Consider the following 15,440-nt stretch of genomic DNA (forward strand, 5'->3'; position numbering starts at 1 on the left):
GCTCATTAAGAGAATGCCAAGAGTGTGCAAAGCAGTAATCAAAGCAAAAAGTGGCTACTTTGAAGAACCTAGAATATGACATATTTTCAGTTGTTTCACACTTTTTTGTTATGTATATAAATCCACATGTGTTAATTCATAGTTTTGATGCCTTCAGTGTGAATCAACAATTTTCATAGTCATGAAAATAAAGAAAACTCTTTGAATGAGAAGGTGTGTCCAAACTTTTGGTCTGTACTGCATATGAAATTAGATAGATATGCACAGACCTCTCAATAAATTAAGCTCAGAAATTCAAATCTATGGCAACTATGAGCTAGTGTAGATTTGTAGTATAAATTCCTTCAGGGTATGTTGTCAATTATAGCAAATCTGGTGGGCTACATCAGGCCCCGCCCCTTCCCACCAAGACATGCCCCTTTGAAAAAATAAATTATGGAGCGTTCCCTGAGGCTGGATCCAGAGGGTGGCTGTCGATGGGTTGGCTGCAAGAATGATCTCATATCCAAAGTTACCAACACATCTTCAAACCACCCTCTTCTTGCAGGCACGGTAGGATTAGTACCCGCACCTGTTTCGCTGTAGGTGGAAATTCCTCTGCCAGCGCCCTCAACAGCAGAATGCAGCATTTCTTGCAGCAAAGCCTGGAAATGCTGTATTCTGCTAGCCCTCTGTGATGCTGGTAACATGTCTTCCATTTTGTGTTTGTACTGGGGGTCTAAGTACGTTGCCACCCAGTACGGGTCCTTGCCCTTTATGCTTTTTATACGGGAGTCCCTCTGCAGACACTGGAGCATGAAGGACCTTATTTGCACTAAATTGGAAGTGGTGGAGCGCCCTGGCTCCTGCTTATCGCCCAGGAGAATGTCGTCCTCGGTCTCCTCCCTGCAGCCGCGGCCAACACCTTGGATCCCCGAAAAGCTTGAAGTCCCCCTCAAAGCCTGCTCTTCTTGTTCCTCCTCCTCCCCCCAGCCACCATCCTCCTCTGACTCCTCTTTAGACTCCTGCTAACTTGTCTCAGATGGAGTAGACTCCCCAGGGAATTCATTCAGCATTGCGACTTCACCTTCCTGCTCCTGCTCCTCGACGGCTTGATCAATGACGCTCCAGAAAGAAGGCGTAAGGTAGGATGTCACTGATGGCGCCCCGGCTGCGACTGACAAGTTTAGTGATCTCATCAAACAGCCGCAGAAGTGTGCATGCATCGCACATGAGCAGCCACTGGGAGGGAAGCAACACCCGGACACAGGCCTCTCACCCACTTAAGCCAGTACTCTCTGCTCTGCACAGATGAGGAGCAATCACCCTGAAACAGCTGTCTGCAGATGAGGTGCTGGCTTATTTAATATCCATGTCATGTCTCAAGTCTTATTTTAAGAGGTGAACATTGACTTATAGCATAGCTGCCTTACATCTGGTGGCATTAGAGGCAGAGCTTGTTAAGAGCTCATTTGCATCCCTTCCCTCCCAGAATTCCAGAGGAGCATCTATGGCCTATAAGTCTCCTCACACTGATTAAGGTGTTCTCTCCCTAAGGAGAGTTAGTTCCCCCCAGAGCAGCCACTGGCACGGTGAAAATAAACCAAGCTCCCCCAGAACCTGTTCTGCTGCAGAGTTCGTACAGGTAGTCGTTAACGGCACGTTGCTGCTGAAGCAGCCTACCAAGCATATACAAGGTGGAGTTCCCGTGCGTCGGACTGTCACAAAACAGACGTCCTACGGGCAAGTAGTGTCACTGCTGAACGTGAGCCATGGCTGTGTAAGATCTTCTAAAATGGCCAAAGATTTGCCTGGCCTGCCGCAAGAAGTCCTGGACCCCGGGGTATTTGGCGATGAATCGCTGCACAACTAAGTTCAGGACGTGTGCCATGCACGTGTGTTATTTTGCCGTTTCAGCTCAGCAGATTGGTGACCGCAGAGCTGAAAGCAGTGCAGGACCGGTGTGGCTCTTGGCTTCCAGGCAAAACATTTGCAGCACAGCATGGCAACGTCTCACCTGGGACATCGAATAGGTTCTGGGGAGCTTGAGCGCGCAGCGAAAGAGGCATTAGCAGTGGAAAAAGAGGAGTCAGCCGAGGAGGAGACGGAGGATGAAGTAGGAGGAGAAGAAGAGGCAGGCCTGTATGCAATCAGTTGCGGTAACACCGAATCTACACGGGAGCCACAGGTTACATGCTTGATGGCTGTCAGAAGGTTCACCCAGTGGGCAGTAAAATTTATGTACCTTCCCTGCCCGTGTTTGCTAGACCAAGTGTCTGTGGTAAGATGTATCTTGGCACTGACACTGTGTGCCAGAGATATATTCACTTGTCTCTGAACATGGCCATATAGCTCTGGGATGCCCTTCTGGGAGAAATATTTCCTTCCAGGGACCTTCCATTGCGGTGTGCCAATGGCCACACATTTTCTAAAGGCCTCCGAGTTCACCAGTTTATATGGCAGTAGTTGGAGGACTAGCAGTTCAGACAACCCGCGGTCAGCCGTTGGGCAGGTATAACACACCCCTCAATCAGTTTTTTTGGGGGGCAACTGGTATATCAAACCCATTGCAATTAGTTGTTCCAATAGCATTTGTCCCTTTATATAGTTGCGGTATCGCAGCAGAACCGCACACAAGTGCTGCAAAGTTCAAATGCACTATATAGAAAGTATATTATAGGTATATCACACCCCTGCCTCAATCAGTTTTTTTGGGGGGCAACTGGTATATCACACCCATTGCAATTAGTTGTTCCAATAGCATTTGTCCCTCTATATAGCTGCGGTATTGAAGCAGAACCGCACACAACTGCTGCACAATACAAATGCACTATAATATACTTTCTATGTTAGAAAGTATATTATAAGTATATCACACACCTCTGTATATAACACCTATCGATAGCACACCTATACCAGTCCTTAAAAGGACTTTTGTGACCCTATTAGCTAGCGTTTGGTGTCCCTAACAGCCTGTCCCTGCTCCACAAAGCAACCTCTCCCTACACTGACAAAATACAGAATGCAAAATGGCAGCCAGATCGGGTTCTGTTATAGGGTGGGGGTGTATCCATGTGCTTAAATGTCTCAATTGGCTGTCCTGTCCCACCTGATGGATGTGTCATAGGTCAAAGTTCGGCACAATGCAAAAGAATATGGCGCGCGAACATCGCCATATGTTCGCAGGTTTGGGGGATCGCGAACGCTCAAAGTTCGCCACGAACCAACCGTCGGGCGAACGGCAAGGCCATCACTAACAGCAGTATGAGAGGAGGCCACCGAGTGGCATAATTACAGAGTCTGGAGGTGGCAGCAGTATGAGGAGGCCACCGAGTGGCCCAATAACACAGTGTGGAGTTGGCCGCATCAGAAGGAGGCCACCAAGTGGCACAATGACAGAGTCTGGAGGTGGCGGCAACATGAGAAGACCGCAGAGTGACCCAATGACAGAGTGTGGATGTGGATGCAGCAGCAGCATCAAGAGGAGGCCACAGAGTGGCACAATTACCGAGTCTGGAGGTGGTAACAGCAGCAGCATCAGGAGGATACCACAGAGTGGCATGGTGACATAGTGTGGAGATGGCAGTAGCAGCAGCATCAGGATACCACAGAGTGTGATAGTGACATAGTGTGGATATGGCAGCAGCAGCAGGATACCACAGAGTGGCAAGGTGACATAGTGTGGAGATGGCAGCAGCAGCAGGATACCACAGAGTGGCAAGGTGACATAGTGTAGATATGGCAGCAGCAGCATCAGGATACCACAGAGTGTAAAGGTGACATAGTGTGGAGATTGCAGCAGCAGCATCAGGAGACCACAAAGTGACCCGGCGACAGAGTGGGGCAGTGGGTGGCAATACCAAAACCCGCTGACGAAGGTTGGTGAAATAAGGACCACTTGGCATCAGATGTGTGGCATCAGGCGGGTGGCAGCATCAGAGTAGTAGCTGAGGCAGGTAGCCAGAAGAAACGGCTCTCTTTGTTCAAGGTTTTGGGTGAGGCGGCATGGATGATCTAATCAGATGCATCAGGCATTGGTGGGTGGAAATCCTGGCTGATCCACACCTGATTTATCTTGACAAAGGTCAGTCTCTCCACATTTTGGGTGGACAGGCGAGTTCTCCTTGGGGTAACTATGGCTCCCACCCAGGGGCGGACATGGACAGCAGAGGGCCCCTGTGCAAAGAATGTGCCTGGGCCCCCCTCTCCACAAACCACACATACAGACATAAACATATATAATATGTCCATAATCCTGGAAGACCAAAGAGCATATAAGGCTGCACAGTGCTTTTGGCCAACAATGTGTCGTGCAACCAAGGATCACAGCAGCACAATGCTGCAAGGCATTGAGTTAAAATGAACGGGGTCGCATTGTGACCTTCAAGTTTTTTAGACTGTTGGTACATAGGGACTACCCACTAGGGGATGGGCCACCCGGTCATGCCTATTCACAACCCCATACCATTAAATAAGAGACTGACAACCATATTACTTTTAATGCTGGGTGATGATCGGCTCGTTTATTTAACGATAACACCATAACCGTAAATGGCGCAGTATGCCAGCCGCTGGCCTCCCAGCGGGCAAGTCTGCCTTGTGCCATAACCAAACTCCATACTGAATTATATACCGCCAGCTGTGACTTGCTTTCATATCATAAATAACAACAGGTACATTTCCTCATAACAATCTTTTTTTTTATTTTATTTTTTATTATTATTAATTTATTTTAATTTTTTTATATTTTCTCCCTTTTTTATTTTTTTATTTAAAAGAAAATAATACCTCACATGAGGAACCAACAAATGTCAGCCGTCAAAACCATCCCATCCATGGGGAGGGCGGGTGGGCAACCAGCGCATCCACCGTCAAGAGGAAGTGGACAGCTCACTCCCAGGAATATATATCCTCCAGGACCGCCCCCATTCCAACTGAATCATGGGAAGGCTCCAATTAACTCCTAACTCCCCTTAACTGCTCACAAACCCTTAAAGGGGCCATGACCCACATATCATCTCGGGGCATAGGGGATCAGGAAGTACCCCCCCAGTCTCTTATCACCCTCCCTAGGCAGTCGGGTGCTCCCCAGAATCACAATCAGTAAGTCGCAAGAAATTCAGCAGGTTGGATTTTTGTGACTATCGGGTCTTGGCCCCATTTACTTTACTAGTTGTGGTGTAGCGTAGTGTTGCTTCAGGCTTTGGCTGCACAATGTGTGTTGCAGCCACAGCCACCTTGTGGTGCCAGCCTAAGGGACCATTTAGACGGCCATATGTGTTTTGCAGTTCGCAAATTGCGGATCCGCAAATCACGGAGACTGCCCGTGTGTCCTATGATAGAAAATGCTGATTCTTGTAAGCAATTGTGGACAAGAATAGGACATGTTCTATCTTTTTTGCAGGGCCGAGGAACAGAAGTACGGATGCGGACAACACGCAGTGTGCTTTCTGTATCATTTGTAGTCCCATTGAAATGAATGGGTCTTTTTCACACATCCTCACAGGCACTCCCACATACACAGACTGTCATACATGCAGGCACTCCCACATACACACACTGTCATACATGTATGTACTCTTACATACACACACTGTCATACATGCAGGCACTCTCACATACACACACTGTCATACATGCAGGCACTCTGACACAGACTGTCATACATGCAGACACTCCCATATACACAGACTGTCATACATGCATACACTCTCACATACACACACTGTCATACATGCAGGCACTCTCACATACACACACTGTCATACATGTATGCACTCTCACATACACACTGTCATACATGCAGGCACTCTCACACAGACTGTCGTACATGCATGCACTCTCACATACACACACTCTCATACATGCAGGCACTCTCACATACACAGACTGTCGTACATGCATGCATTCTCACATACACACACTGTCATACATGCAGGGCCTCTCACATAGACAGACTGTCATACATGCAGACACTCTCACATACACAGACTGTCATACATGCCGGTACTCTCACATGCACACACTGTCATACATGCAGGCACTCTCACACAGACTGTCATACATGCATTCACTCTCACATACACACTGTCATACATGCAGGCACTCTCACATGCACGGACTGTCATACATGCATGCACTCTCACATTCACACACTGTCATACATGCAAGCACTCTCACATACACACACTGTCATACATGCAGGCACTCTCACACAGACTGTCATACATGCATGCACTCTCACATACACACACTGTCATACATGCAGGCACTCTCACATACACACACTGTCATACATGCATGCACTCTCACATACACACTGTCATACATGCAGGCACTCTCACATGCACAGACTGTCATACATGCATGCACTCTCACATACACACACTGCCATACATGCAGGCACTCTCATATACACACACTGTCATACGTGCATGCACTCTCACATACACACTGTCATACATGCATGCACTCTCACATACACACACTGCCATACATGCAGGGCCTCTCACATAGACAGACTGTCATACATGCATGCACTCTCACATACACACACTGTCATACATGCAGGCACTCTCACATGCACAGACTGTCATACATGCAGGCACTCTCACATACACACACTGTCATATATGCAGGCACTCTCACATACACACACTGTCATACGTGCAGGCATTCTCACATACACACACTGTCATACATGCAGGGCCTCTCACATAGACAGACTGTCATACATGCAGGCACTCTCACATACACAGACTGTCATACATGCTGGTACTCTCACATGCACACACTGTCATACATGCAGGCACTCTCACACAGACTGTCATACATGCATTCACTCTCACATACACACTGTCATACATGCAGGCACTCTCACATGCACGGGCTGTCATACATGCATGCACTCTCACATTCACACACTGTCATACATGCAGGCACTCTCACATACACACACTGTCATACATGCAGGCACTTTCACACAGACTGTCATACATGCAGGCACTCTCACATACACACACTGTCATACATGCAGGCAGGCACTCTCACATACACACACTGTCATACATGCATGCACTCTCACATACACACTGTCATACATGCAGGCACTCTCACATGCACAGACTGTCATACATGCATGCACTCTCACATACACACACTGCCATACATGCAGGCACTCTCACACAGACTGTCATACATGCAGGCACTCTCACATACACACACTGTCATACATGCATGCACTCTCACATACACACTGTCATACATGCATGCACTCTCACATACACACACACTGCCATACATGCAGGGCCTCTCACATAGACAGACTGTCATACATGCATGCACTCTCACATACACACTGTCATACATGCATGCACTCTCACATACACACACACTGCCATACATGTAGGGCCTCTCACATAGACAGACTGTCATACATGCATGCACTCTCACATACACAGACTGTCATACATGCAGGCACTCTCACATGCACAGACTGTCATACATGCAGGCACCCTCACATACACACACTGTCATATATGCAGGCACTCTCACATACACACACTGTCATACATGCAGGCACTCTCACATACACACACTGTCATACATGCAGGCAGTCTCACATACACACACTGTCATACATGCAGGCACTCTCACATACACACACTGTCATACATGCAGGGCAGGCACTCTTTTACACTACATTACATATAGATCCCTTCCTCACCTTCTGGCTCTGTATTGCTGGTTCTTATGTCCTCAGCCAGGCTCCTCCCCTCTCAGTAGCAGGCTCCTCCCCCGCTCAGTAGCAGGGCTCGGTCTACACACAGCAGCAGCCCTTCCTTCCTTCTAGCAGAGCTGGCTTATTGGAGGAGAGACTGTCAGTGCTTTTGAGTGACAGTTTGTAGACCAATCAGCTCTCCATCTCCTGGAGCTCTCCTATTTTTGATAAAATCCGGCAAAATGCAGCATTTTTTTGCTGCGATTTGTTAAAAATCAGACCCTGTGGATCCAGCCTTACTGACCAGGAGTGCTGACTACACTAAAACCTGCCAGCCCTCCTATGAATCAGCGCTGCAATTCAGCCCCTGACCAGCAGATCATCTCTCAGCCCCACTTCCTACTTTTCCTACTGTGTGCAATTGCACAGTGGGAGGAGCTTACCGGCAACTCAGAAAGCTCATTTGTTAGTCACGATCTCCCCAGTGGGCCAGTCCAGGCTGGGCCCCCTCACACTCTGGGCCCCTGTGCAGCTGAACCAGCTGCACAGGCGGTATGTTCGCCCCTGCCCCCACCACACTAAACACCCGCTCTGATGCAACACTACTGGCCGGGCAGGACAGCTTTTCCAGGGCAAACTCTGCTATTTGCAGCCACAAATCCAGTTTGGCTGCCCAGTAGTCCAGCGGATCCTCAAATGTGGGTTGGCAGGGTGCTATTTAGGTATGCCACCACCTGCTGGTTCAGGTCCTGCTCCAGGTCTAGCTGCTGCTGCTGGTGAGTAGTGTCTTCACTATGCGGGTGAAGAAAGCTGCTTATCAGCGACTGTAGACTCAGGCTGCTGCTGATGGAGCTGGTACTGCTCTTGCCACCCCACCCCTCCCCAGCAGTCATAGCAGTGGAACGTGAGTGCAGAGGACCTCCCCCCCCCCCCGGTCAGACCTTCAAGAGGTGGTGCAGATAGGCAGCGGCCAACTGACTACATAGGATGTCTCTGTAGTAGCTTAGTTTGTCCTCCCTCTCAGTGGGTGTAAAAAAAGGCCCCTATTCTGGACCGGTAGCGAGGGTCCAATAAGGTGGAGAGCCAGAAGTCATCTCTCTGCCGAATGGTAACAATTCGGCTGTCACTACGCAAGCAAGTGAGCATGCATCGGGCCATTTGTACAAGTGACTCGGATGGACTCCCTGCCTCCATCTCCACTGCATACTGCCACGGTGTGTCTGGGTCCTCTGTCTCGTCCTCCTCATCGCCCTGTAGATCCTCTGGCTGCTCCTGCTCATCCTCTCCTGTCACCTGAGTAGAAAAACCACTCATTTCGCTGTACATTGCCTGTGCTCCAATGTCCTCCTCCCCATCCCTTTTACAGTTCAGCTCCCCAAGGGCTCATGTGGCCATGAGATCTAGGCGCCATGTCTCCAGTTCCCTGACCAGCCATTGTTACCATTATCTGTTCCAGGACATGAAGCAGTGGAATGATGTCGTTCATCCCATAGTCCTGGCGACTGACAAATAACGTGGTGTCCTCAAAAGGCCGGAGCAAACGGCAGGTGTCACGCATGAGCTGCCACTGGCTACAGTACTGCTATCTGCTTGGATCATCAATAAATCATTTATGGCCTTTCTCTGTATAGTCGGTCCAACATATGGAGGGTGGATTTCCAACTGGTGGAAACGCCGCATATCAGCCTATGTTGGGGGATGCCGTTCTGCCGCTGCAGCTCAAGGAGGGTGTGCTTTGCAGTGTACGAGTGGCTAAAGTGCATGCAAAGTTTCCTGGCCATTTTTAGGATGTCTTGCAGATGGGTGGAAGACTTTAGGAACTGCTTGACAACCAGATTGAACAAGTGTGCCATGCAGGGCGCATGGCTCAGCCCTTACCAACACAATGTTCTTCTCCTTGTCGGTCACCATGGTTCCAATTTTGAAATGTCAGGGAGAAAGCCAGGTTTCGATTTCTTGACAAAAGACAAGGAGCAGTTCCTCCCCTGTGTGACTTCGTTCGCCCAGGGAATCAAGGTGCGGAACAGCATGACACTGCCATGCCCTGCACATGTGGTATGCTGGAGGGGCACTGTGACATGTCTCTGCATTGGAGGCTGAGGACATGGAGGATGAGGAGCCAGAGGCGGACATTGTCGCATGACCAGAGGCATGACAAAGTGGAGGCGGAAGAGGCGTCACCTGGCCAAGTTGCTGATGTAGCTGTGCAGGAACCACATTCACCCAGTGGGCCGTAAAGGACATGTACTGTCCCTGACCGTAGTTACAGCTCCACACGTCAGCGCTGCTGTACACTTTGGCAGACACCGACAGGCTCAAGGACTGGTCCACCTTTTGTTCTTCATATTTGTGCAGGGCTGGTACTGCCTTTTTCACAAAGAAATGACGGCCTGGGACTCTCCACCTCGGCTAGGCACAATCCATCAGTTCTCTGAAAGGTGCAGAGTCCACCAGCAACTGCAGCACCAGCAACTTGGACAGAAGCACGTTCAGCTTCTGCACCATTGGATGCGTGCACGCATACTGCTGTCTTTTGGCAATCGCTTCGGTGATCGTTTGCTTACGGAAAGACTGACGAGGAGGAGGAGAAGCAGGAGCATCTGGACCAGCAGAAGATGGGAATGACAGACAGCTCCCTTTGGCTGAGGTGGTGGAGCCTTGACTGCCTGAAACTGGCTGCATGCCACTGGGTGATGCAGCGGTTGCTGCGGCAGGCTGGGCCACAACATCGGAGCCACGGTTCTCCCAGCCCACTTTTTGGTGATGCTGCATATGTTGACGCAGGGCCGTGGTGCCAACATTGGCACACTGGCCACGCTTCACCTTCTGCCCACATATTCTACATATAGCCATGTTAACCTCCTCTGGCGGCTTAACAAAAAACTGCCACACCACACCACCCGAGTAGGTGATTTTCCCCCCAACAGTCCGCACTGACTGACTGCTACCGCCACTACCTCCAGGTACCCTTGTACCACTACTTCCCGGGCAGGTAGGCTACTGCAAAGCAGGTGGTCTACCCCAGGAATGTTCGGCTCCTGACCTACCACTGCTGCCACCCTGCTGACTCCCAGCCATGCTATCATCTTGCTGGCTCAGCCAATGCCTCACAGCTAAGCTGCCACTCTCTTCTCCTGATGATAATGAAGCCCCTTCTGCACCTGGCTCCCAAGTGCGATCTGCTTCATCATCATCAAGTAGTGTCTGCACATAACTCATGTCCTCCTTAACGTTCTCTGGGTTAGGAGCCTGACCGCTCGCAACAGCAGCTCCCACGCCACTCTCCTTATCACTACTTGCCCGCTTAGTGGAGGAAGCAGCGGATGTCTCCTCCAGATCTTGGCTGGGCAGTAGCTGCTGACCGCTCTCTAGCAGCTCTTTCTCGCTGAAAAGTGGAGCTGAGCCTATAGCATACAATACTCGCGGTGAGGGAACAGAAAAGGACAGAGGCAGGTTGAGGACGGGTGAGGGCACAGAGTGCATATTTATTTTCCCTTCTGTACTGAAAAAGGCCACTAAACGCTCTCACCACAAATAACTGCAACAGTGAAGTGCGGATATATTTTTCTTTTTGTACTAAAATAGGCCACTAAAAGCTTTTCAACATAGCACTTTCACCCCAATAACAAGAACAAATTGCTGGAATGACAGAGCTGTATAATGGGATTCCCAAATAATCTTTCCCTGCAGTTGTAAATCGCTTTTCTAGCACTGTCCCTAGCGCCTTCTGATGTCTCTCCCTGCACTAAGATGCTATGAAATGATTCCTCCCTATCCTTTCCCTGCACTTATAAATAATTTTTTCAGTTTTTTTTTTCACAATGAGGTTTTCCTATTGCTGTCCCTAGCGACTTCTCACGCCTGTCCCTGCACTCAGAATTCTGGAAAATGTCTGAATCTAAGATGGTCGCCGTATTTATAGGGCTGTGACATCACAGGGCTGGCTGGCTACTAAATGACTGCATGCATTTCAGTCTGGGTGATCCCAGACTTCCTTTCTCCATGTCCACGTGCAGCAGCCATTTTAGGAAAAATGCAATTCATTACCACAAAGGAAATTCGCATTCATTGCGAATCAAATTTTTTCAGAAATTCGGATCGAATTCCACTTTGTCAGCTTCAATTCGCTCATCTCTAAAAATGATGGTAGTCTCACGTTCAAAGCTGTAGTGGATGATGAGATATGGAAAGTCAAAAGTTCAAAACATTGTTACCCTTTTGCTTGTCAGAGTATGTCACTGTACGCCTATACAGTGGAACTCATCAGCGCCTTCCATCAGAGATATAATGAAATTTGGAAATCCTCCTCATATATACCTCCGATCTAAAGCTCAAATGTAATGTGAGCAAAGCTTTATTACTGGGCTTAATGCGTAGAAACTTTTTTTCAGGAACCACCAAATATCAATGACTTGAACAGGAGAGTATTTTTGTTGGCATATTCACATTTTGATGATTCAGATGAAGACCCACAAAGGTCTAAATATTGGATTATCTACAGATGAAGGGAAACGATTCAAGCCAAATTGAATTTGGTACAAATTTCCAAACAAAAAATATTCTAGTTTCAGCTAATCCAAAAGTTTTCTGATTCATCCTGCATGAAACGCTGAAAATGGGGGTCCCCATTTTACAGATCAGAAGGCAAAAAAAAAGGTATTTTTTTCCACCATTTTTTATTATAAACAGAGACAGAGCAGTCTGTTATTAAACATAGTCACATCAGGTCCAATATGTCAGACACTGGGATAGTATACAAAGCACACCAAAGTCAAAGGAATATAGAGGTAAAAAAACACCATAAGCAGGGTATAGCAGTAACACCTTAATCACAGGCAACTTCCTAGTTCATAAGGGATGTCCACCCATTTGACCTGTGACCCTGACTCCCCTGATTGGCCAATGCTAAAGTTCACAGAGCCTGGCCCATTGCTGGTCTACACAGTGGGGCCGAAAGTCCAGTGGGGCCGAAGCAAGTGAAGCGCACCCACTGGCCAGAAAGCTAGTTACTTACCAACAGGACACTGGCAGCGCAGGACCTTTAGAGCACACCTGCTAGGTTCCGCTGCACTCAGACCAGAATGTTGGCATCACTGCCTGCTAGCAGGGCACTTCCACAGGCCAGTGACAGGCTGATTTAACAGACTCGGACCTCAAACTAATTTTTGGAAATTCACTCACCTCCAGTATTCTCTTTTTCTGGACTCCTACGAGGAGATGCAGTGGCAGAAACAGATCTGCTATTGCATTGAGGGATTTACATTCCATCCTGTACTGATAAAAAAAAAAATTCCATACAGTAGTTCATTTTTCTTGCCAAAAGTGCCAGACAACCAAGACAGCCTTATGTTGTCTGAAGTTCTGCTTCCACTACGTTAGTTGAGTCGAATAAAAAAAAAAATCTAATAAAAATCTCAAATGGATGGTGCAAAAGTGAGAATGGATTTTCGCTGTAACATGTAAAGTTATGTTCCCAGGACAATTCCAGTCTTATGAATTGTTGCAACAGTCCACTCTGGCCTATAATCCACTGCCCTTAAAGGGAATGTCTCACGTGTTTGCTAATAGTTTCTTGAATTAGATGTAGGCCTGTAGAACAGAACAATTGTGTTTGTTATTTATTTAAAAATAAAAATACTTCAAGTGCCTATTTTTTATTTTTTAAAAGGTTTTTGTGTTCAGCCATATTGGAGACAGACACCTCCTTCTCTTATTGTCTGTATAGACAGTGGGGGAAATTTATCAAACTGGTGTAAAGGAAAACTCTTAAAAGATGTTACCCCCAAGTCCTGAAGACCAAAGCAAATGTCTTCATTTTAACAAGAGATTTGTATTCAAGGATACAGTTTACCTCCAATACAGGCAGACCAGGCAGCTGCTATGGGACTGAATCCGAATTTCCTCATGCTTTGTGGTAACTTATCGCATTTTTTCCTAAAATGGCTGCTGCACATGTGAGGACATGAAGCAAGGAACTCTGGGAAAGTGGGAACACCCATAATGCCATCCATGCAGCCAATCAGCAGCCAGCCAGCCCTGTGATGTCACAGCCCTATAAAAAGCCTCAGCCATCTTGGATTCTGCCATTTTCCAGTGTACTTAGTGCAGGGAGAGATGTCAGCAGGCGCTAGGGACAGTGCTAGGAAAGACTTCATTGTGCAAAAAAAAAAACTATTTACAAGTTCAGGGAAAGATTATTCAAGGTGTAGGGAAAGTATAGGGAGAAATCATTCCACAGCATGTAGAACAGTGTTCAGTAGGGGAGGTTACAGCCTGGGTAATAGGAACAATCATATTACACCTTGCTGCACTGACTGCGGATCCAAATTGCCATTATACAGCTCTGTCATTCCAGCAAAATTACAGCCCTTTTTGGCGTGTATTAGCGGCACAAAAAAATGTTTATTTGCCGTTCAGCAGTGCAGTTATATGTTCTAAAATCCTTTTTGTCGTGTATTAGTGGCAAAATAAATACTGTATATATTTGCCGTTCAGCGGTGCAGTTATATGTTCTAAAGCCTTTTGTGGAGTGTATAAGTGAAAAAAAATAAGGGCCTATTTACCGTTCAGCAGTGCAGTTATATGTTCTAAAGCCCTTTTTGTCGTGTACTAATGCAAAAGAAAAATATATATTTACCGTTCAGTGGTGCAGTTATATGTTCTAAAGCCCTTTTTGTCGTGTACTAATGCAAAAGAAAAAAATATATTTGCCGTTCAGCGGTGCAGTTATATGTTCTAAAGCCTTTTGTGTCATGTATAAGTGAAAAAAAAAATAAGGGCCTATTTGCCGTTCAGTGTTGCAGCTATATGTTCTAAAGCCCTTTTGTGGAGTGTATAAGTGGAAAAAAGAAAAAGATATTTGCCGTTCATTGTGGCATTCGAAAAGACACACAACGGATCCTGTCTGTGTAGCAGCTGTAAGGCCTGTATGGTCCTATGAGAATTGGCTTATGATTTGCTATCAAAAAGCAGGAGTGGGTACAAAACAAACACAAAAGACATGCAAATATTCCATTCACGTGTCATCTCTGTTTTGGACCCACTCCTGTTGTTTTTTTTGGGCATTAGCAATACTGATGGATTACTGACCAAATGCTGACCGAGTGAAGGCGGATGCTCAACAGACAGGATCCGTTTTTTGGGGGTTATTGTTCTGACAGATCAGCGGAAGGGCAAAATAATCAGTGACGTCAACACAAAGTTACTGCTGACACCCTCTCCACTCTGGACTCTACTTGTATAAGCGTTTAATAGACATCTATGTGGAATCAGCTGTAAAAGGAGTGCGCTCTTTCTTTATACCTGACGCTAACAATGACCTGTAAGGCTGAGTTCCCACTTGAATTATTTGGTCAGTTTTGGCCCCATAACTGCCCAAATAAGTGAAGTGTGCAGTGATTCTAAGAGCGACGCCTGTCATCTGCATGTCATACTGACTCACAGTATTATTTCACTACCACAGCAGACTCTATGAGTGTTACTGCAAGGCACAGTGTTGTACACCACTATACAGGATCTCCGTAGCCAGGAAATAGCAGTTTTTTTAACGTGATTCGCTGCAAATAAATTTGGATCGAATTGAATCTTTTCGGAAAATTCGGTGAACTGACCGAATAAATTTTTTTAGAAATTCGCTCATCTCTAATTTCCATGTATGCCCCTGGAAACAGTAAATGAAGAAGAGTTAAAGCAACTCTCCAAGTTTAGCAAACTTCTCACATACAAATATATATGTGCATCA

This window comes from Bufo gargarizans, chromosome 4 (assembly GCF_014858855.1).
Source record: "Bufo gargarizans isolate SCDJY-AF-19 chromosome 4, ASM1485885v1, whole genome shotgun sequence".
In the NCBI taxonomy this organism is placed as follows: domain Eukaryota; kingdom Metazoa; phylum Chordata; class Amphibia; order Anura; family Bufonidae; genus Bufo; species Bufo gargarizans.